The sequence below is a fragment of the Triturus cristatus genome, chromosome 7, assembly GCF_964204655.1.
Source record: "Triturus cristatus chromosome 7, aTriCri1.1, whole genome shotgun sequence".
NCBI classification, from domain to species: domain Eukaryota; kingdom Metazoa; phylum Chordata; class Amphibia; order Caudata; family Salamandridae; genus Triturus; species Triturus cristatus.
Genome location: NC_140590.1, coordinates 1,093,962,135 through 1,093,987,517, shown reverse-complemented (window position 1 = coordinate 1,093,987,517; position 25,383 = coordinate 1,093,962,135). Strand labels below are relative to the sequence as shown.

The 25,383-nt window shown below is 43.0% G+C and overlaps 1 pseudogene; it reads left to right on the top strand.

Annotated features, from left to right (window-relative positions):
- Positions 1-22,214: 22,214 nt before the first annotated feature.
- On the top strand, positions 22,215-24,044 carry LOC146811148 (E3 SUMO-protein ligase KIAA1586-like; annotated as a pseudogene).
- Positions 24,045-25,383: the final 1,339 nt, after the last annotated feature.

Below are 25,383 nucleotides of genomic sequence, written 5' to 3'. Positions count from 1 at the left end.
ATTGTTGCATCTCTCCATGTGAATATAGTCAATTTGCAACACCTCAAAAGGATATGTCGGGGGAGCAAAATGACCTGCCGGAGTTGGGGTTCCTTTTCCCGGACTGTACATCAAGCAAATGATACAATGCTTCACCACATTATCTGCACATTTTGGAATCCCTTCATTCAGCCACACAGGAGCCAGAAGTGTACATATTCCTTTCGCACTGATGTGGGCTGGTCCATGTGCCATAGTAACTACAGGCAGTACATAGGCGTCTGGTAACAGCCAACGTTGGTGCTCTGACAATTCTATCCAACATCCTGTCTCATCTAACATTCCTGTACTTTCTCTCCACTTTCTTAACTCTTTCTCTGTAGCATCTCCCTGAATCGATCTCACACTTTCTATTGTGTCCTCACACATCCCTCTTTCCCTGACCCAATTTGCAGGGCCCGCAACATACATGCGACTTGTAGCATCTCTGGCTGTCCTTTTTGCTACCTCGTCCGCAAAAGCATTTCCGCAACCAACATCATCAATAATCTTCTTATGCGCACTACATTTCACAATTGCTATCTGGGTAGGCAAGGCAAGTGACCCAAGAAGATCAGTTACCAATTGACCATGCTGTATTTTAGTCCCGTGGGAGGTAAGGAATCCTCTTTCCTTCCACAAACGTCCGAAGCTATGCGCCACACCGAACGCATACTGGCTGTCGGTATACACATTCACTCTCTTTCCTTTAGATGACACACACGCTCTGGTCAAAGCTATCAGTTCGGCCACCTGAGCTGAATTATGTCTGATGCGTGCTGTCTCCACAATGGTATGCAATGTAGTAACAGCATAAGCTGAAGTTGTCTCACCATTTGGGAGTTTGAAACAAAACCACTCCACCCATAGGATCCCATCTGGATCCACTAGTGGCGTATCTTTCAAATCAATTCTACCTTTTGTCTCCTCCTCAGTACGGAGAAAACAATCATGTTGTTCTTGAATACCTTTCCCTTCCGGAAGAGGTAACAAAGTGGCTGGATTTAAAGTGTTACATCGTTTGATGTGCACATGACTAGCCAAGAGCGTCAGCTCAAATCCAGACAAGCGAGCACTCGTAAGATGCTGCGTTTTCGTCCTATTTAGCAAGGTATCCACTGCATGTGGTACCATAACAATGAGAGTATTATCTAGCACCACTCCAGCAGACTGACGAATAGAAATCGCTGCTGCTGCTGTAGCTTTAAGACAACTAGGCAATGCCTTGGCTACTGGGTCTAACGTAGCTGAAAAATAGGCACATGGCCGTTGTTTGTCTCCAAATTGTTGTGTCAAGACTGAAGGGCTTACTGTAATCCGGAGTACCCAACACAGGAGCAGAACACAGAGCAGCACGAAAATCAGAAAAACTCTTCTGACATTCGTCAGTCCAAGGATGGGGTTGGGGTGTGTCTTTCAAAGTAAGTGCTAACAAAGGTTTGGCCAACAAAGAAACATTTGGGATCCATTGCCTACAATAAGAGGTAATGCCCAGAAAGGCAAGCACCTCTCTTTGTGTGGATGGCACAGACATTTGCGCAATTGCTTGAATTCGTTCTGGGGTTAATAGCCTTCCCTCCTTTGATAAGATATGACCCAAATAGGTAACCTCTCGACGAACATATTGTAGTTTAGAAGACGAAACCTTATGATTAAGATCAGACAAGTGACGTAACAATGCAACAGTCACATTCCTGCAGACACCCTCTGAGTCAGCAGCAGTTAACAAATCATCCATATATTGAATAAGAGTAACACATGAAGGCAAAGGGAAAGCATCAAGTTGACATTTCAGAGCTTGACTATAAATGGAGGGGCTTTCACAATAGCCTTGGGGTGCGCGCTTGAACCGGAAACTTCGGCCTCCTAGAGAGAAAACAAACATATCCCTACTCTCTTCGGCAATGGGAATGCTGAAGAAAGCATTTTTCAGATCAATAACAGAAAACCAAGCCGCTGAGGCAGGTATCATAGTTAACAGGGCAGTAATATCTGGGACAACAGGAAACTATGGTACAACAATTTTGTTAACCTCCCGAAGATCAATCACAAAACGATAAACAGGAGGCTGAGAAGGGTCAGTGCATTTAAGAACAGGAAGAATAGGACAATTACATAACTTTCCTCTCGTTTCCTCAATCACACCCTTCTGAACCAAATCATAAATGATATCCAAAATCGCTCTTTCACCTTCATTGGAAATTCTGTATTGAGGAATGCGTGGCAATTTAACATTGGGCTTGAGAGTAACAACATAAGGCGGGATCTCAAGACAACCAACATCATTTGGACCCGTAGCCCAAAGCGTTGCAGGAAGAGAGAGCAATTCAGGTGGGAATTGATCTTTAGAAAAATACATTGGAGAAGTCAATTTCTGCCCCAAAGTAAGATGTACACCAGAAGGAAAACAATATATCGTTGCATGCAATCTTTTCAATAGATCCAAACCCAACAGATTTTCGCCGCAACCAGTTGTTAAAAGAAGAGGAGCTTCCAAGTCATAAGGGCCAATTGAAATAGGCAGAGGGCTAGAGACCGGATTACGAACTGGGGCGCCAGAAAATCCTACTGATACAATCGATGAGCCAGACAAAGGTGCCCCAGGGAGTTTAGAGTGAATGATAGAACTTCTCATCACACCAGTATCTAAAAGAAATGGCTCTGAAGCACCCATTGTAGTGACATTAACATAAGGTCCACTCTGATCTACTGGAATCGATACAACTCCCTCACTTTGTCTATGGCTGTCCTAGTTAGCATGAAGGCTTTCATTTTCACCTTCAACATGATAGTCATCATTGTAATACTGTGTAGACTGAGTATTTTGTTGATCAGAGTAGTTCATAGAATTTGGAGGGGGAAGGGAACGCTGTTCTTGGGTCAACACACCTCGACCTCTACCCCTGGGTACTAACTGATAAATACCTCGACCTCGTGGAGCAGATAGTCCTTCACTACGCTGTAATAAAACCGGGCAACTATTCTTAAAATGACCCTCCTCTCTACAATAGGCACATTGGTTAGGACCTAATAAAGGTCGCGGAATAAAAGGCTCAGGCTTTTGATACACCCTCTGAAACTGTGGAGGCTGTTGAAACTGGCGCTGAGCAAGACAAGGAGGATAAGCCTGTTGCAGAAGAACCTTCGTTTTTAATTCCTTAGTCTTTTTCTCTTGTTATTCTTTCTCCTCTTTATCCCTGTTCTCATAATATTGAGCAGTAGCCAATATCTGAGCAGAGGAAGAAACAGCCCATGAACTTTCAGAGTCTTTCAACTTATGTGACAGCTCGGGAAGTAAATTAAATATGAATTTATCTACAAATAATCGCTGTCCACCCTCTGTAGTCATATCCTGACCACTGTGATCAATAAACGTCTCCTCAAAACGAGTGAAGAAATCAAAGACACTCTCATCTTTCTTCTGTTTACATGCAGCTAGTTTATCCCAATTAACTCGCAAGGCGGGCATCATCGTTTTCATTAAAGTAATAATCCTACCAGGTAGTTCTGAAATCAAAGCATCAGGCTTAGCCCCACCTACTTGGGCTCTATCAACGGCAATTATAGCATTCCAATCACCACCTAATGCTTGGGCGTGATTCTCTCTCCGAATTCGAGTCCATAATGCTTGTGGGACTACATTCCCCATCAACATATCAATATCGGCTAAATTCATAATGCAGGCATCAACACCTTGGGACAAATCTTTATAATAACCAGCAGGGTTTTTACGGGGATCCGGTAGAGACTGTTTAAGAGCCAAAACTTCAGATCTTTTCCAGGGGACATGTACCCATATACGCTGGAAATGCGCGGGAACAGCTAGATTAGCACCTGCTGCTGCAACCGCTTCTCTCCATACTGGAAGAACCTCTCTCATTGGATAATGGTTGGATGTCAGCCTAACAGCAGGGTCGGAGTCAAGGAACGTTTGCGAGGAAAAAAGGGACCTAAAAGTGACAAGTGTCTTTACAGCGTCCTCAACCTTAGGACCCACAATGAGTCCCTTATCGAAATTAGCCTGAACATCCAACAGACCCTGAGGAACTGAACCCAAATCCATATCCTCCCATCCTTTAACAAGAGTGTCACACATAACATTAAAAACATATCTCTGCGTGGGCGCTTCCCACTGATGAAAGGTGGCCAAAATATCATTCACACTATACTGAGGACCCTTCTCGATCCATTTGCGAGCGAGAGAATCCAACATTACCCGTTCGTCGGAAGCTGGAAGCTGACTACGAGACTGTCTTTGGGAAAAAGCCGGAGACATATTAAGAGTCTCAAAGAAAGGAGACAGAAACCCAGAGACAGTATTTGTGATCCGTTTACGGACAGTAGGAGAATTGGACATAAGGACAGGGGACAAGGTATTGGGCGAACTAATAGGAGAAGAACTGGCAGTTATAAGAGGAGCCGAAGGCAAAGGAGATTGTGGTTCAAGAGATGGGGGTAAAGCAACCGGTGGCAAAGGAAGTGGGGGTGGCAATGCTTGAAGGGGCAAGTGCGAAAGAACCGGAGCAGGCGGAGGCGCAACTAATGGCTGAACTGGTTGTAATAATGGGGGTGCATTAGCACCTTGTACATAGGGAGGAAGCAATCTCAATAGGTGAGACATCAAAGGGTCTTCCTCCAGTTCCCTACTTTTATCAGGAGGGGAAGTAGGCAACACCGGATAGCATTTATCTATCGCCATACGATGCTGTCTCTCTGAAATTTCCATTTCACGATCAATCTCATTATCTTTAAACTGCTGGGCAGCCTGTATAATCGTCATACTTTGTGCTTTCTTATCTCGATTTGCCTGTTTAATTTCTCTCTGTGTGGCTTCCTTACGCCAGAGGCGGAAAGAGTCAAACATTGCCGGCCGGGCTTTTCTTTTAAACAAAATTGCTTCCAAATTATCTAATATGTCAGGCTCAAAGCTACCATTCTGTGGCCACTGTAAAACACCATCGTTCTTTGTGTATCGGATCCATGCCTCATTAAAGGCAATGGGGCCAACACCATGTTTAGAATAAAGCTCATAAGTGGGAGTTCCAACCAAAGGAATTGGACAAGAGTCCTCCAGCCGGGAGTCCCTATCACAACCAAAACAACAAAACTTCCTAAACTTACTCAGACCAGGCATCGTTATTTCACTGGACTGTTCACAAACATCAAGGGGTTAAATCAATTAACACAGCACAAATGTACTCACCCCTCGGCTTCGGCTTTTGCAATAGCCGAATAAAAGACCCAAAGACCAAACAAAATAGTGGGAGCTACCCACCACCAATTCTTAACTAAGTTTGCTCTTACGCCAACAGAGACCTTTCTAACATCTCGCATTACCATACATCACCAAAAAGGGCCAAAGCAAGGCGGCAGTCAGGGCAGCAGTCATCAGCAGCCGTCAGGAAGGAGAAACCGCGCTGAAAAAGACCTTCGGACAACTTCGACATACAGGGGTCGCTTGACGTGGTTCGCGATTCCTCCAGAATTTTCTTGCGGGGCTCCTCATGACCTTCAGGCAGAACCACTACCTCTGAAGCCGCCCCACATTGGGCGCCAGTTGAAGAACCAGAACCTTATGGGCCTGGCGGCGCAGGGTACGCCTTAATCTCCTGGGTTCACCTGCTTTATCTAACAGAGACACAGGACACTCTGTTGGGCGTAGAAGATCAGGTTTATTAGCTGCAGCTAAGTACAGTTGTCCCAGAAGTACACTCGGTATGTTCTTAGGAGACTGCCACTTTACTCCGTGGCGCACAATCTTTTATAGTACATGGATGACATACAGATTAACCAAGAACACTCCAAATACATACATAAAGAGCCAATAAGAAAAGTTCGAAAACAAGGCATTACCAATGTAAAGAGCTTGGGAAATAATATATCGAGTAACCCGAAGAAGCCTCTCCTCCAACTGTGTGTGTCACCCCTCCCCACAGGTTAATTCATTAACGTGTCTGCAACTGACTTGCAGATGGCAAGATACATTTGTGTGCTTGGAGGACAGTTGTGAAACGAGAGAATACGAGCAGAGAACCGCGAAGGCCAGAAGATAAGAAAAAGTCAGGAGAGAATAGTGTGAACCAACAGATAGTTGAGACAGGGATTAGTCAAACCAGACAGGGATTAGTGGACTCGGCCAGTCCCTGACACCAGTTCGTAAACAGAGGCAGAAGGCTATTTTGACACGATGCCGCGGGAAAAGCATAAAAGACCTCGTTCGCCGTGCTGCCTGAGTGAAGGCAACACAAAATGGCGGTGGAACACAAAATGGCGGCTCAATACGATCGAGATCAAAAAATCGAATTTCCTCACCCCCCTGCGATAAAAGCTGGTTAACACCCATGTCCACACGGGATCTTTGAGACCACCTGTCACGTGGGATACTAATATTTGGGCGCCTTGTATGGACTGCCTTGTAGAAAAAACCCAGCGGGAGGACCTGGATACTAGAAACGCGCTGTGAATAGTCACAATAAGCATCCTGTAATATTCTATCCACTAGGGAAGAGCTGTTAAAATTCACAACAATACAATCGCCCCGCCAGGTTTTCTCGAATTCCCTAGCAAGCCCACCCGACGCACCATGATAATATTACGTTCCACCATTGGCACCACGGATGTATTATTTGACAGCCAACGAGTAACCTTGTTTTAAAGTTGACCTAGGTCCTCATTAGACCCTGGTTGAAGCGGGGGAACATTACCCAAAATTATTACAAGGGGTGTTGATTGGGGGGGAAGATTGATAACCGGCAAATTCTGTGCAGCATTTGACTGATGAACCTGCGTCACCTCTGGTGGTAGTCCGGATCTTTGGAAACCCGCACCCTGGAGATGAATAGGAGAGGGCACATTAGGGACATGTCTTTCACTTGGGGCATCGACCAACCCCCTAGATCTTTTGAGGCCACGTAGTTGCCACTGGGCTGGACTCCACTGGCAGGCTGAGGGGCTGGATCTGGCCCAGACATGGGCATCAAACCAGGAGTCATGTTATCCCTGAACAAATCCGAGGCCAGAGATTGAATAATTTTTTTTAAATTTTTTTTTATTTTTTTTATTTGAGCAGGGCAGAAACACAAAAAAAGAAGAAAAGAAAAATACAGTATTATAGTAATACATCCAATCAAATATTATCCATTATATACCGTTTCATACATATCCTATGGACACGCTATTAATGACCATCAGAAAAAGAGTTAGACTAATACTCTATTCTAGTATATAGTCATCCTTAATCTTATTTACATTTTCCATAATATGCATTTTAGTTTCCCAGGTCTTCCTATCCCATTTATCTCCTTTCTTTCAACCAATTAATCATAGGTGCCCATATCTCGGATCCTTTTTTCCTAGCTCGATGTCCCTTAGTCTCATACAGTACCATTTCTTGGGTATATATATGAAGGAGCCGATAAAACCATGCAAAATAGCTAGGTGCTTCTTCCTCCTTCCAAGCTGTTGCAATCAGTAGCCTTGCTACTGCTGCTGTCATAAATACAAAATCTGTCTGTGATGGTGATAGACCTAGTTTATAATCAAATCCAAATCACCTTAATGTTGAGGTTACGCTAAGATTTTTGTTAATAGTTCTTGTCCAGAATTCTTCTATACCTGTTTTGAGGGATATTAGTTTACTGCATGAGAAAAACATATGAATTATATCTGCAGGGCCAGCCTGACATCGAGGGCACATGTCATTCTCCCGTTTCCCCCATTTAAATAGTTTCTCCGGAGTATAAGACAAATTAAATATCGTTTTATAATGTTGTGATTTGAGATTGGACGAGAGAAAATTCTTTTTTGCTAACTCCAATGTCCGATCTATATCTATTTCTTCATCTTCTAATTTCTCTTCCCATTTAGCCTCGATTTTTCCGATATCATCCGGGAGATTTCTTAGCAAAATATTATAATATTCCCCAATCCGAGCTTTAACTCGAAAAACTAATTCTAAAACTGGTATAGAATCCAATTTAAAAATGTTCTTGCGGAAGTGTTTTCAACCAACTCCAGATTTGAAAATATTTAAATTGAGATTGTTCATCTATTCCTTTACGTCTAACCAAATCCAAAAATGTTATAGTCTCTAATTTATAATTATACAAATGACTAATTCTATCAATCCCAACCGACACCCAGCCTCTTGCCATAGCATCATCCATCCCAGCTGGAAACAATGATGAGCCCCACAATGGGGTATATCTATTGTATTTCGTAATTTTTTATTCATTCGTAATTTTCTGCCATACCCCCCAGGCAAATTTTAGACACTTAAATCGAGTTTTTTTGTAATAGCTGGGTTCTATTTTCTTCAAGAACATACCCAAAGCCTCATTGCCAATAGCTAAATGGTATATCGATGGCAAATCATTTTCGGCGGAGATTTTATCATTTAATAACAGGACCATTTGTGTTAAAAAAACTGCCCAATAGTACAATTGTAAATTTGGTGCTGCCCACCCACCTCTATCCTGGGGAAGTGTTAAATATTTTAGTGATCGCCTAATTTTCTGAAACTGCTATACAAAATTAGAGAACATTGTCTCAATTTTCCGGCTAATAGGCCCTGGTATTTTCAATGGAATTGACTGAAATAAATATAATATTTTTGGGAAAACCTTCATTTTTAAAACATTAGTCCTCCAGACAATAGTTAACTGAATTTTATCTATCCGCCTTAAATCTTTCCCAATTTCGTCTAATGTTTTATCAAGGTTATTTGTCCATATTTTATCTAAGTCAGCTCCTATCTTTACCCCCAAATAGGTTGCGAATTCTGGTTGTGGTTGATCTAAAATATTACATTTCTTTGAGCAAATAATTTGTGTCTTGCTTCTATTAAGTAAGTATCCAGATCTATTTCCAAATTCCTCCGCCATCTTTTCAATTTCTTTTATTGCTGACTCTGGATCGGACGTCGTGATGGCTATATCATCTGCATTAGCCAGTACTTTCGTTTCATACCCATTAGTTTTCATAGGTCTGATATTGACATTTCTTAATAGTTGTTCAATGAAGGGGTCTAGATAGATGGCAAAAAGAATCGGAGAACATGGACATCCTTGTCTTGTTCCTCTAGCTATTTTTATGATTGTTGTGGTATTGCCCATGATCTGTAATTTAGCTTTTGGGTTCTAATGCATTGCTCGAATAGCTGTTAAAAGTCGTAGTCCAAACTCCTGTGCCAATAGAGCATCCCATAAATATTGCCAGGCCACACGGTCGAAAGTCTCCTCGGCATCTACAAAAATTATAGCTGTTTTTTCTTCGTTGGCCTCAGCGATATCCAATAGCGATATTACCCTTCTAATATGATCTGTAGTTCCACGGCCTGGGATAAAGCCATGTTGCCATGGCAAAACTAGCTGAGCAATCACCTTCTGTAACCGATTTGCTAAGATTTTAGAGTAAAGCTTTGCATCCGAATTTATTAATGCAATTGGTCTATATGAGCCGGTTTATTTTTTTTGGGGAAAGCGACAATATCAGTCTCTCGCCATGAAATAGGTGGTATGCCTCGATACTGTACATCTAGAAATAAATCCAGTATTAATGGAGCGAGTTCTGACTGAAGCAGTTTATATATTTCAATTGGGATTTTATCAGGGCCACAAGCTTTCCCATTAGATAGCGAAGCTATTGCAATCAATATTTCTTCCATTTTAAATTCCTCTTCTAAATTTAATTTGGCTCCCTCCTCAACCTTCCTCGTCTCTTTACCCTTATTTAATTTTTCTGTATGGTTACCCCTATCTTATCCTCTTGATATAGCTTTTGATAAAATTGTTTAAAAACCTCAATAATTTCCTTCGTATTTGTCTCCAGTAAGCCCTCGGTATTCCGTATTTGTACTATATTATTTCTAATCGTTTTCTGATGAGTACAAAGAGACAATAGTTTCCCTGCCTTCTCACCATACTCATACATTTCTTTTTGGTATATTTGATATGTTTGAGCTACTTGCACCTGGAAATGTTTATTTATTTCACCTTTGACAATGGCAATTTTAGTCCATAGCTCATTCAATATCCTCTATTCAGCATGTGTAATCTGTTTAGTGTGACCTGTCTCTAACTGTGCAAGTTCATCTTTTGTTTCTGTTTTTTCTGATGTCCGGCATATTTTATCGTTTCCCCACGTAGTCCTGCTTTGTACGCATCCCATACCATAATCCTTGAAGCACTGTATCTATTCATTTCAAAATATTCTTTCGTCCAACTTTTTATATAGCCTTTATATGTTTCATCAACTAATAATTTACGGTCAAATGTCCATTGCCGTATTTCCTGATTTTTACATTGTTGCCAATCTATTTGTAATATCAATGGATTGTGGTCAGAGAAAATGTGTGGCATTTTCTTAATTTCCATATTTTCCAATAATGGAGTAGAGACCATAAAATAATCTAAGCGTACATATTTCTTGTGTGGGTGCGAATAGTATGTATATACTGGATCATTAAAATGCTGATATACCCTGGCATCAATTAGCCTATATGAATCTTGACAAGCTTTTATCGCCCGGTAAACCTGTGGCTTCCTTCCTTGATACTGATACTGATTACAGGTTGACTGCACATTATCTTTATGTATATTAAAATCTCCACAGATTATGAAAGGAGTCGACGAGGTCGCTAGCCATACTTCTAAATCTGCCCAAATTTTCGTGTCATCTTGATTAGAGCCATACCCCGCAGCTATTGTTAACCCCGTTTCTAATGTGACAATGGCCCATCTACACCCCCTTATCTGCCAAAATACGTTTTACAGGTCCTATATTATATCGCAAATATATTGCCACTCCTCTTATTGTTGTCATCTGTGTAGAACATATTGCCATTTCATATCCTCTTATCTGCAATTGTTTTTTATTAGCCCATGAAATATGTGTTTTCTGTAGACATATAACTTCTGGATTCCAGAATCGTAAAATTTCAAAAACCCTTTCTCTTTTCTTCCTACTGATCAATCCTCCCACATTTACTGAACACACCCTAACTTTACCCATAGCCTTTCCCTCTAATTATTTCTTTCATGTAATCTACCATCTCTTTTAACATATTTATTCTATCTCTCCCTCTTTTATCTACTCTGCCCTGCTTAAGATTTTCCCCTCTTTTCACCGCCTTCCCAACCCCTCCCCTCTCCCCCACCCTGTCTGAACCTTGCCCCCCCCTCCCTTCCCCTTGGAAGTTTCCAGACCTAGGTCTGGCATTGGATGGTTACAAAGCCATATCCCCCGATCCGACACACCCCTCCTTCTTGTAATACAAATACCTTAAAATTTCCCTTAAGTTTTCATAGGACATAATACTCCGGTTAACTCCTAAATTTCCAGATCATTGATTTATGGTAATCAATCATGTATTCCCTTCTCTCTTTTTTCTTTAATTCATCTAAAAATTCTTTAGCCTTAACTTCCGAAGTAAAAAATCGAGATCTATCCCCAATCACAACTTTTAGTTGGGCCGGATTCATAAGATAGGCCTGGGCACCATTCTCTTGAAATATATTTATCATTTGTCTCAGGAGCCATCGCCTCTCTACAGTAACATGGCAAAAATCAGGAGGCGTAAAAAACTCAAGCCCCTCAATCTGACATTTCTTGTCTGGCCTCGATTTCTCAAATATGGCCTGTCTAAGAAGATAGTTCCCGAAATATACCAATACAGCTCTAGGCTTTTCATCATTTTGTGTGTGCTGCTTAACATTTAATGGAATTCAGTGAGCTCTTTGGATTTCTTGTGACCAGTTCCAACCTGTAAGCTCGGGGTAGGCTTTAGCCAATATATCGATCATAAAGAGACGTATATCCGTCCCCCCTTATCCTCTGGTATGCCCAAAAATCTTAAATTGTTTCTGCGCTGGCGATTTTCTTGTTCCTCAATTTTCCATTTGATATCCTCCAGTCTTGCCTCTTGTGCTTCAACTTGTTTTTGGGCTGTCATAACATCCGTCTCCAAATTTTCTGTTCTTGTCTCCAACATTGTAGTCTATCTCAGATTTCTCCACAAACTTTGGCAATTTTACGGATTGAGCCTTGCATCTTACGTATGGCTGTTTGTGTCCTCTTATTTTCCTGTTTACTTTCCTCCCGATGAGCCAATACAGATTGCAGTATAGTGTTCATCGTTGTATTTAAGTTGTTTCCCAGCCCTGACATCTGATCTCCCGTAAGTTGAGTTGTGGGCGTATAATCCCACTGCAGTTCGGGTCTTTCGTGTCTTTCCTGATCAGGGAGAGTAGGCGTCTGGCTGCCCTTCCTTCTGATTGTAGCAGAGTCCTGCCCAATAGCATCTGATTTGTTTCCCAAATCGCTCTCTTCCTCAGTTGAGCTCGAAATCATAGATGATTCCTCAATTGAAGGTGTTCCATCGGAAAGAGAAATAAAGTGCTCTGACATTTCTTTCTCAATATCTATTATATGCTGCCTTTTATTAGACATTAGCTGGCCCTCAGTTAATTTGTTAATCTTGGGTCCTTGTCCTTGTCTTTGTTGCCTAGAACTTCCTGATGGTTTATTATTCCAATTTTTAAAGGTAGTCTTACTTCTAGATTTTTCCTCCCCTTCTTTCACTTTTTGATGCTATCATACTGATATTCGAATCCTTTCCCTGTTCCTTCTCTCTTACATCCGTGCCGGAGCATTCAGTTCGTAGTGCTATTGTGTCTGGGTCAACTTGTACCTCACCTTCATGATCTTCAGTCCCAGCAGTATCATTATTTACAATGTTATTCGTTTCAACTGCCCGAGCTAAGATGTTATTAAGCCGGTCTTGTACACCTGCTTGTCGAGCACCCTCCCAGTATCAGCTGTCATTACAGTATACAAAGTCTACAAACTCTAAATTTTATTTGATAAATCCCACTCCTGCACCCGTCTGACCTGTTCAGCCTGCTCAGCCTGTTCTGCTTGCTCAGCCTGGATTGACGGAGGTTCAGCTGCCAGGTTGATCAGCTTTTGGGGAGTAGCGTCACTAGCAAGATCCTTTTCAAGTTCCAATTCCAGCCCTTCGCTATCTTGCTGAATTTGAGCTACCAAACTAGTGGCAGCAGTCAGTTTCTTCTATCCTGGAAGCAGCTCCACAATCGTCGGGCTGGTCCTGAGCTGGCAATCCACCTCGGCTTTTCCCTTTCGCCTTTTTTCCTCGGTGGGATCTTTTCGATTCACCGTCTGCCCGCAGCGTCCTTGTTGCCGCGAAGCTCCCGACGTTGTCCCATCCATCGTCAGCGTCTCCGCCGGCGGACTTTGAGCAACCGCTGCTGCCTTCCCTTGCGTCAAGACTGCCACAGCTGCGACCACCGCCGCTACGGGACCCTTCGGCTTCATGTCAGCCTGGGTATCCCTGATGCACTCCACAGGTATGTCTCAGCTCCCTTATCTGATGCCTTAATATCACGGACCAAGGAGGGGTGCACTGACAGGAAATAACTTGTAATAGACCCAGTATCGCATCAGCAATTTCTTTTAACATCATGGACACATTTTGTACACCTTTGGAGCAGGGTTCTAGATCGGGAGATTAGCTTTGTAAACGGTGCCTCAGAGCTGCCTCAGCCTCCCGCCATCTTGCTTCCCCGTAGATCGAACCGAGATTCAATAATTTGAGTGGGTTGTACAGATCTTTTATGTTCTACTAGAACTTTCTCTATTGAGGTTAACCTGTCCCAGATGGGGCTCAATTTGGCATCCAGCATACAACTCATGGTTGCCATAAAGGCATTCTGGTGCATTCTGGGCATAGTGGTTATTGAGCCACAAGACCACTGGGACATTACTATACTCACCTGTGATCAAGGCGCATGCGCGCCGAAACGCGTAAGGTTTAAGAGTGTAACTGCCATGCACAGACCTAATAAAGCGTCGGCAAGAGAGGATGACACAGCTGTGAGCTCTTCATTTTTCGAGTTGATGTTTACTGGATTCTCCATTCCTGTTTCAGAGCTTGCCCTGCAGAGTCGGTGGCCCCGGCAAAGTGGAGAAAAAAGTGGTGATTTAACGGAGGGGCATGACTCGCTCGATACCTCACCAGCCTAATGGATTTCCGCAGTAATTTGGTGATGGCTAAGAGAAAGGGAGACGAAGGAGGTGCTTCCTCTTTCTGACAGACTGTGTTCCTTCTTCTTGAGCAAACAATTCAGTGTGTGGCAGCCAAGAGCACTAAGCTTGAAATATTTTAACCCGACTGCATCGTGCAAATACAGAGGATTTTCCGCGATACTGAACAGTGGTGCATTCTGGGCATAGTGGTTATTGAGCCACAAGACCACTGGGACATTACTATACTCACCTGTGATCAAGGCGCATGCGCGCCGAAACGCGTAAGGTTTAAGAGTGTAACTGCCATGCACAGACCTAATAAAGCGTCGGCAAGAGAGGATGACACAGCTGTGAGCTCTTCATTTTTCATATATATATATATATATATATATATATATATATATATATATGTAAACCAAGATCCTCCTTTCGTATTCTCAATCTATTGTAGGGTGGCGCGAGACCGGCGGAGCAGAACCGGCACTTCAATATTTCTCAAAAACGGAATCCCACTCGCGCTCTCGGATGGCAATTGGCAATAAGACAACGAACTTCAATCCAAACAAAAGGGAGTTTATTCACTTCATAAACTCGCCGTGACGCGTTTCGCCACTGTCGTGGCTTGTTAACACAGCGATATACCATAGAAAACACCATTACATACTTTTGCCTTCCATAAACAAAGAAAGAGGACTGTACCCTCGCAACATCACTGGGAAACTCCTGAACAAAGCGGTCGCCATTTTATCAAGTGCAAATATAATGTTATAAACAAAATATAAACGTTTATATGGCACCATTATTTACATAGCAAGGGGCATTTTATATAGAAACAGTTGTCATGAAATCTATAGTAATTCTATGGTACAAAATTAATTAGTACAAAGAAAATTATGTCACAAAGTTAATAGTTCGTTCGTGAATGCGAACAGGCTTCATTTATGTGCAATTGCCTGGATTTCCTAATCGACATTAGTGCGTTACTGTCTTGTTATTCTATATATCTTTTGACCTTAATGACAAAACCCCTTGTTCTCCCTGATATTACAGAGTTCCTGCTCACATTGCAATTCAACCCTTGCTAGTGGGTATTTCAAAAAATGTGTAAGGCTCTCTATGCATGGTATCTTCTTCCCTTATATCACCCATATATTAAAATCATGAGCCAATTGGTCTTATCTCACGCAAAGGGAACCGTCGGATGATCTGAGGAGAATGAGCAGAGATCTCAAACTGGATCAGCCATACCACCCTTTCTTCCTTCCTGTTAAGAAGATACAGATGTGATTAAGTCATAGGGAAATTCTCATTAAAACAATATACACATTTATTCATTTTGAAGATGTATTGCCATTTCTTCATCAAGATTATGGCCATTCGGAAAAAGGGTACACATCCCTATTATGTGTTTCGATTCCCGTTGTCTTAGTCTTAGAACCCTGTTGCCCCCTCTGACTTTGGGTGTGATCTGTTCAATAGCATAGTATGTTAGTTTAGTGGGGTCGGAGAAATGGTGGCTTGCAAAATGTCGGGCAATGGGATATTGTCTATCCTGGTTGGTAATCGCACGCATATGTTCAAGAACTCATTTTTTTGCCATATGCGTGGTACTACCCACATATCGTAGCTTACAGGGGCACTCCAACACATAGATAACAAAAGTTCTGGTGCATGTCAAGAATTGTGAGATGTTCATCATTATTCCAGTGCTAGTGTAAAAATATGTTTTAACCAATGAAATTCCCCCGTTATAGTTACTGCAGGCAACTATAACTCACGCGACCGCAATCCTCTGCTGATGCTAATACTGTATTTAGACACTTATTTGCCCATGTCTTCTTCCATTAAATTTTAGCTTTACATATATTACAAATATTTTTTTTTCATAAAGACACATATGTCATCAGCAGAAGATTGCGGTCGCGTGAGTTATAGTTGCCTGCAGTAACTATAACGGGGGAATTTCATTGGTTTTTTATCAGTAAAATGTCCAGCTAACTATAACATGTGTGAAACCTATGGTTTTTTCAGTGAATTTGCAAGGTTTTTTAAATGCTAAGTTACTTTATGCCATTCGTGGCGTGCGCGCCCAGTTAACGCAGTTCGTTCCATGCACGCATGGTGCGCTTCGCGCACCGTGCGCGCACAGTGAGCACGCGGTGCTCTTTGCGCACCGCGTGCCCACTTTACGCAGTTAGTGCCGTGCACGCACAGTGGTCACGCGGTGCGCTGCGCGCACCGCGTGCCCACGTTAAGCGGGATGGGCCATATACGCACGATGCGCTTCGCGCACCGTGCGCACATGGGGGACATATTTTGCGCATCTTTGTGAAATGTTTTCTTTGTTAACTTCTTAGATGTTATATGCCATGCACAAATGGTGTCCTTCGGGCACCATTTGCACACGGGGTGGGGAGAATGTGGATATTTTTTTTTTTTTTACAATTTTTTACCGTACGCGTACGGTAAGCGTAATCGGCGATTTTCCGAAAAAAAAAATATTTTTTTTTTGGGCTTGGGGGTGGTTTGGGGACCCCGGTATCAATGCTGGGTGTTTAGGATCTCATGAAACTGCCTCTTTACACATTTTTGGGGTTCGTTTTTGCTGCCCAACTCAGGAAGCGAGAGAGAAAATGGTGGCAGCCGCTTCCTGGTTTCGACCGTTTCGAATGTTTACTAAGATCTAAGAGCCAATCAGAATCGCGCTCGCGCACGCCACCGTACGCGTACGGTAAGCTTACGGTAAGCTTTTGGTAAGCGCACCGTAAGCTGCCACATATATATATATTGATTTAAAGGCTATTTTCTCACAATCTACTGAACAGATTTACACCAAACCTACAAAAGGCACTTCCTTGACCTGGGGACTACCTCTCTGCCAAATTTCATTAAATTCTGTTCAGCCGTTCGGGCTGTAGCCCTGTCTAAAGGTCCTATGGAAAAATGCATGGGAAAAACGCGTTTTGGGACCCCCCTTTTATCTCAGCCCCCGCTTGACGAACCCCCCGGAGACTTTCAGGGTAGGAGCGGAGCGTAGCGCCCCACCTATTTTGAAACATTCGCGAGGATTCGTCGACCGGCGCCAAAGTTATTCAAAATAGAATGTTGCGGATTTCCTATGGAAACGTGGTCCTAACTATAACTACCTACTGGCGACCGCCAGTAGGTAATAAATGCATATACATATATATGCATATATATATGTGCATAGGTGTGCGTGTAGAGAGCGGTGTAGAGGTGGAGGTGTAGAGGTAGAGAGGTAGATGTAGAGGTAGAGAGGTAGATAGGTAGAGAGTTGTAGAGAGAGAGGTTGAGAGAGGTAGAGAGGTAGAGAGTAGAGGATGAGTAATAGAGAGTAGAGAGTGAGTAGTAGAGAGTAGTAGAGAGAGTAGGAGAGAGTGAGTAGTAGAGTGTAGTAGAGTGAGTAGTAGAGAGTAGTAGAGTGAGTAGTAGAGAGTAGTAGAGAGTGGGTAATAGAGAGTGAGTAGTAGAGAGGAGTAGAGAGAAGTAGAGAGTGAGTAGTAGAGTGAGTAGTAGTGAGTAGTAGAGAGTGAGCAGCAGAGAGTGAGTAGTAGAGAGTAGCAGAGAGTGAGTAGCAGAGAGAGAGTAGTAGAGAGTAGTAGAGAGTAAGTAGTAGAGAGTGAGTAGAAGAGTAAGTAGTAGAGAGCTACGTTCCCTTTAAGGCGCGTGCGCGCGCACCTTCCATGACGTCAGCGCGCACTCCCGGATGTGGAGCGCGCACAACGATTCCAGGACGTCGGGAGAGAGGCGCCGCCACTTTTATGAAGCGGGCGGCGCGAAAGGCAGGCACTTTTGAAGCGGTGCCGGAGAGGAGTCGTGGAGAGTGGAGGTAAGGGGGCTTGGGGGCTTGAGGGCTTGTGGCTGCTTGGGGGGGGCTCAGGGCGTGTTGATGCAGAGCGCGGGGCTGATTGTGGCCTTTTTTTTATGTATTGACGGCAATCACAGCCCGTGAAGGGGATCTGATTACCATCAATACTTAAACAAAAGGCCACAATCGTCCCCGCGCTTTACTAACAAAACAGTAGAGTCGGTTTAAAATCACAGCATGTACCAAAGTACACGCTGTGTTTTTAAACTGGCTCTACTCTTTTGTTAGTAAAGCGCGGGGACGATTGTGGCCTTTTGTGGGGGGGAGGGGATTGACAGGATTCTCCAGAAGGTGATGTAAGTTTATCGCAAGAGTTGTGATGCCCTGAGATGCCATAAGTGGGTGGTATTCATTGCGCGGCACCTATAAAGCCAATGTATCCATTATTTATTTCATGCCTTCTTGTAAAGAGTTGTTTGGGGATATCGTGGATCACGTGACTATGCTCTGATGTTTAAAAATTAAAAATGGAAATATGAGATCAGGGGTTTCCCTGGAGGACGGCCAGGTGGGGCTGGTGTCCTGTCTGTCAATGTCCTCCTAACCCACCACACCTCGGTGCCCCCGTCACTGGCTGCAGCCAAGGAGACAAACGATGCTGTTCATGTTTACATTTGATATCTTTTTACTATTGCATTCCCAAAGAGTATTTTCTTTTTCCAGAGAGGTGTATGTTTGTAGTTTTTTTAATGCAAAATATGAGTCGTATATTGCGTAGTGTGAATGGAGCCACTCCTGTGTGGCAGTGCGAGTTCTGATTGCGGGAAGGCCGCGATTGAGACCCCTGGATTTGAGGCTGAAAGCAGAGCAAGTTTCTCACTGTGCCATAAAACGTTTAGACTACATGCTCATCCAGGGCTTTAAGTGGGCCGGGTCCTGCCGGTGCCCAGCACTGGCAGTGCTTAAAAGCAGGTGCCTATTTTTACCCTGGTGGGGTGAGGGGGGGCTAACTCTGCAATAGTAGCACCAGTCACTGCTTTTGATGCAACTTCACAGAGACTCATTTTTCCGTTTTATATAGTGCAAACTTTGAGCGCGTTACATTGGCACCAGTTACATTACACACGCACATATTCGTTTTTTGAATCACCGGATGTTGAGCTGAGGTCAGGCTCGAACCTGCTTTCTCAGCTTGAAAGTTGGCAGCCCTAGCCTTAGGAAACAACCTCGCTCACTAAAACTGCAGCGTTTTCATTGTTATATACAAGGAAAACATAGCTGTTGCTTATTTATCTTATGCAACTTACAACCATTGACAAAGCCAATAGTCCTGGCTTGTTGTGCGTGTAATGTCCATGTCTGGAGGCAATGACAGAAGAAGCAAAATACCAGTGGGAGACCCCCCAGTTATTTCATCCCAATTAAAGCCCTGTGCTCATCCAATCCTTAGTCTCTCTGCAGAGAGCACAGAGTAATATCCAGGCGTCACAGTTGTAATTGTGATGATATGGGAACGTGTGTGGTGGAGTACACAGCTGTCAAAATATTGACAAAGCCAAAGTTAAAGAAAATGCAGTGTGAGGGCATGCATTGTGTGGGAGATGCAAGGAGGGAGGGAGATGCAGGAGTGAACAGAGTGTGCAGAGGAGGAAAGAAATGAGGTGTAAGCTATGAACCCTGGGTGTCGTAGAAGTCGTGGAGAGTGCAGGTAAGGGGTTTGGGGGCTTGTGGCGGGCTTGTGGCGGCTTGGAGGGGGTGCTCGGGGGTGTGTGGCTGCAGAGCGCGGGACTGATTGTGGCCTTTTGTTTATGTATTGATGGTAATCACAGCCTGTGAAGGTGCTCTGATTACCAACAATACTTAAACAAAAGGCCACTATCATCCCCGCGCTTTACCAACAAAACAGTAGAGTCGGTTTAAAATCACAGCGTGTACCGAAGTACACGCTGTGTTTGTAAACTGGCTCTACTCTTTTGCAAGTAATCGTCCCCCTCCGAAGTGCCCACCATTGAGTTTACCACAGAGGACCAAAATCTATTTTTGCGTTTGCCAATGCTTGTTATAATGGTGAGGGCCCAGCAGCTCCCACACGATAAGGTTTTACAAAAAACATGCCTAAACAAGTCACGCATTGACAAAACCAAACGGCTGACCACACATTTCAGACCTACTGGCTTTGCCAATGCTTGTGTTATTTTTTTGCCCCTAATCATATTTCAACTGGTTACACTGCTTTTCCATTAGGAATATTTTTGGGAGATACAAGCGTACATCAACATTTTACTAAATGATGCTGCAAAGATATGGCACCTAATGTCTTTTTTCCTACTTGCATTTTTTTGTGAACATTTTATTTTGAAAGCAAAGAACCATCACTCTTGCTTTCAAGCTTCTGCAAATATTTGCATATAAACAGAGAGCGTTCTGGGAGCATTATACATAGCCTCATATTACTAAACATTGAAAAGGTGTGTACACATTTATACTGGAGCCGCCTTCAGTAGTGAAGGCCGAGCTTACGGCATTTACTTTTAATGCTCACCCTAATAATGAATGCTTTTCATTAATGAACCATAAATACAAGTTTGAACAGCATTAACACATGGACCCACATATTACCTTAACTGTAGACAATGGCCTTTCCTAATCCATAATGTGGTACTGTAAAATGGCAGCCAACGGGTTTGTGCTGTAGAGGGTTGGGCCAACTTGTCCCAAGGACAAAAAAAACTTGATGCCCTTGACCCCAAACAAATCATTAGTAATTAGAGTTTGTTTTTGTGTGCCCATGTGTTTATTTTATTCGAATTACTCTTGTACTGCTTACAATACATCATACTAATAATGAAACGCATTGGCACACGCCTGTTTGTCCTAGACTGGAATCCCAGGTAATTATTTGGTCAATTTTTCTGTTGGGGTCTCTAGACCTGTCCCAGTCATATTTTGTGATTCTTCAAGCATTTGCTGACTATCTTGTCTTCAGTTGCAGGTTTCCAGTCTGTAAGGTATTTGGATAGGAGTGGTCAGGTGCGAGTACCCAAGAAGACAAGGTAATTCTGTGTATGTTCCTCGTTGGGTTGGGGGTTGCTGTGTAAATAGAATCACAATCTGCACCCCTTTTCTTTTGCAGGTTTGGGAGACCGTACTACGAATACAATTGCACAGGCAGACGGGAGTACAGGCAGAACAAACAGGTAATTGTTTGCTAGAGTTAAAGGAGTGCATTTTCTGTTGCAGGTTTTGCTGCCAGAACCCCACACATTTAAACTGGCATACGTGAGTTCAAGCAGAAGAGGTAATTGTTTGGTAGAGTTAAACTGTGGTGCATCTTGATCATTGTAGTATAATATACTTACCCATGTTTTCTTCTGTTGCAGGCTTCGCAGCCAGACCCCCATACATTGACACAGGCGTACGTGAGTTCAAGCAGAAGAGGTAATTGTTTGGTAGAGTTAAACTGTGGTGCATCTTGATCATTGTAGTATAATATACTTACCCATGTTTTCTTCTGTTGCAGGCTTCGCAGCCAGACCCCCATACATTGACACAGGCGTACGTGAGTTCAAGCAGAAGAGGTAATTGTTTGGTAGAGTTAAACTGTGGTGCATCTTGCTCATTGTAGTATAATATACTTACCCATGTTTTCTTCTGTTGCAGGCTTCGCAGCCAGACCCCCATACATTGACACAGGCGTACGCGAGTTCAAGCAGAAGAGGTAATTGTTTGGTAGAGTTAAACTGTGGTGCATATTGATCATTGTAGTATAATATACTTACCCATGTTTTCTTCTGTTGCAGGCTTCGCAGCCAGACCCCCATACATTGACACAGGCGAACGTGAGTTCAAGCAGAAGAGGTAATTGTTTGGTAGAGTTAAACTGTAGTGCATCTTGATCATTGTAGTATAATGGATTGCATTCATGAGCTAGGCGTCAACGTAAGCCATGTTCCCTTATCTTGCAGGCTTTGTGGCACAGCAGGTTAAAAGCGGCGGGCACGGAAATGTTCAAGCACAAAGCTGTCACTTTGGGAGAGTGCAGTGCGTCACCACAAAGGAAGAAACGTTGCCTTGTATTCAAGGAAGAGTGGATGAAGGAAATTGTGGAGGCTGAGATGCAGAAATCGCGAAGCAAGGCCGCGTGCAACTCGGGGAACTTTTCCAATACAGTCCAGACGTGGGCTTGATTTACAAAGCATGTGCCGAAGCCAAGATTGTTGGGGACTTTTCCACAGGGAAGAAATGGAGTGATGGCTGGAAACTGGATTACATGAAACGCCATCTACTTAGCAAAGTACACGAGGCTGCCATGGTGATCTTGAGAAACAGAAGTGCTGCTGCCAGGTTTGGTTTTGGAGTGCGGGCAATGCTGACAGAAACTGCCACTGACAAAGCAAATAGAATGGAAGTAGGTGAACGCCAAAGATCTGTGCCTGAAGAGATAAAGATTCTCATCAACAAAGTGCTGCTGGCAGTCAAGATGAATACTTCAATGTTATCTGTACAAGACATCCATGACCACCTAGCTTTGTATGTCAAGATACCAGACAGCTGGAGGAGCAAGAACTATGCCATTGAGTTCCTTGAGGCCATCAATAGCGTGATACACTGTGAAGCTATGGCAGAACTTCGTAACGCTTTGTATCACACATTGATAATTGATGAGAGCACTGATATTTCAGTTTCAAAAATGCTCATCCTGTACTTCAAGTTCCGACCAGTAACATCAACAGAGCACAAAACACAGTTTGGGGGCATAGTGAAGCTGACTAGTCGCAATGCTGAGGCTATCACTACAGCTGTGAAAGATTTCTACACTGCCAATGAACTGGACCTTCTGAAAATGGTCATGTTCACATCTGATGGTGCGTCCGTGATGTTGGGTAAGAATAATGGTGTTGCTACTCGCCTTAAACAATCCATACCTCATCTAGTTGAGCAGCATTGTGTCGCCCATCGAGAAGATTTGGGAGTTGATGATGCCTGGAAAAGGGTTCCAATGGTTAAAGAGATGGCGACATTATTGAGGACTGTCTACACTGTGTTCTCCAGATCTCCTGCAAGGAAGTCCAAGCTGGATGAAATTGCATCGGTCACTGAATGTGAAGTGGTCTCTTTTCGACCACTGAATGAAGTCCGGTGGCTTTCAAGGCATTTTGCTGTTGGTGCACTAATTCGTAATTACGAGGCTGTTCTTAAGTACTTTGAGCATGAGAAAGTTGAGGAGAATGATCCAGTTGCTAAATATTGTTATAAAAAGCTATCAAACTCCAACTACCATATTTCACTTGCAGTACTTAATGACATTCTGGGTGAATGTGCATCTTTGTGCAAACTGTTCCAAAAAAGTTCTCTGACTACTGTTGAAGCTGTATAGTATGCAAGAGCAAAGATTGGCCAAGTTAAGCAACAGTATTTGGGGGACACTGTCTTTTGGAGCAGTAATGTAAGATATCTGATGGAGTTGTACAAGGAAAGGCAAGAGTTTGACAGTGGGCCTATTTTGTCTTTTGTTTCCCTTCTTTGTGAGCACATGCCAAAAAGGTTCCCTGAAGATGAGCTAAAAGAATGGGCAAGTTTTGAAATCCAGGCAATGGCCGCACAATCACATTTTGATTTTGGGACTGAGAATATACAAAGACTTGTAGAAAAGTATAAAAATGTCTTGGTCCTGGGGGATTGCGAAACACCAGAAGATGTTGTTCGACAGTACAGAGACTATAAATATGTGGTGGCAGAACATGTAAAGGGTGGGTTATTTACCACCTTTCAAGACATGGTGAATTTCACTGTACGCAATGCTGCTTAGTATAGTGTGGTCTCTCAGCTTGTTAATGTCTGCACAACGTTTCAAGCATCTAGTGCAGATTGTGAACGAGGATTCTGCCTCATGAATACTATAAAGAGTAAATTGAGGAATAGACTAGAGCAGAAGCATTAGGATATGCTGATGAGGACAAATGCCTACCTCCTGAACGGGAAAGTTGACCTAGATCGAGTTTATCACCACTGGAAAAATGCCAAAGATCGCCGTGAGAAGCAACCCTGTCACCCCTCTAGTGATGCCACTTGACATGTCTCCCTTATTGTTTATATGTGATATTGTATAGGCTCCCAACATTTCCCCACCCAATTAACAGTGCTCAAGTTAAGAATATTTATTAAAATCTTATGATGGTACCACCGTTTAAGTCTTGTGCTTTTCTATACTTGAAGTGTACTTGCCTGTGTAACCAATTCATGTAATCGTTTATCTAATTTGGAAACTGCCCTCAAGACACTTATTGTGGCACTGTATGTGTGAAAATGCACCATCTTTTCACTTATTGAAGTAAACGTTCTGAGTGACATTTGGCGCCGCGCACACGCGCGGTCTGGTTCCTGGCGCACATAGCCATGGTTGCAGCGCACAGAGACCCTCCACTGCCGCACACAGAGGAAAGAAATTAGAGGGAACATTGGTAGAGAGTAGTAGCGAGTAGTAGAGAGTAGTAGAAAGAGAGTAGTAGAGAATGAGTAGTAGAGAGAGAGAAGTAGTGTGAGTAGTAGAGAGTAGTAGAGAGAGAGTAGTAGAGAGTGACTAGTAGAGAGAGAGTAGTACAGAGAGAGTGGTACAGAGTGAGTAGTAGAGAGAGAGTAGTAGTAAGTAGTGGAGAGTGAGTAGTAAAGAGTGAGTAGTAGAGGGCAGTGGAGTATAGGAGAGTGAGTAGTAGAGAGTAGTAGAGAGTGAGTAGTAAAGTGAATAGTAAGGAGTAGTAGAGAGTGAGTAGTAGAGAGTGAGTAGTAGAGAGTAGTAGAGAGTGAGTAGTAGAGAGAGAGTAGTAGGGAGTAGTAGAGTAGTAGAGAGTGAGTAGTAGAGGATAGTGGAGTAGTGGAGACTGAGTAGTAGAGAGTAGTAGAGAGTGAGTAGTAGAGTGAGTAGTAGGGAGTAGTAGAGAGTGAGTAGTAGAGTGAGTAGTAGAGAGTAGTAGAGAGCGAGTAGTAAAAAGCAAGTAGTAGAGAGTAGTAGACAGTGAGTAGTAGTAGAGGTAGTGGAGTAGTGGAGAGTGAGTAGTAGAGAGTGAGTAGTAGAGTGAGTAGTAGAGAGAAGTAGAGAGTGAGTAGTAGAAAGCAAGTAGTAGAGAGTAGTAGAGAGTGAGTAGTAGTATAGGGTAGTGGAGTAGTGGAGAGTGAGTAGTAGAGAGTTAGTAGTAGAGGGTAGTGGAGTAGTAGAGACTGAGTAGTAGAAAGTAGTATAGAGTGAGTAGTAGAGTGAGTAGTAGAGAGTAGTAGATAGTGAGTAGTAGATAGATTAGTAGAGGTTGAGTAGTAGAGAGAATAGAGAGTAGTAGAGTAGTAGAGACTGAGTAGTGGAGAGTGAATAGTAGAGAGCAGTAGAGAGTGAGTAGTAGAGAGTACTAAAGATTAGTAGAGTGTGTAGAAGAGAGTGAGTAGTAGAGAGAGAGTAGTAGAGAGTGAGTCGTAGAGTAGTAGAGAGTGAGTGGTAGAGTGTA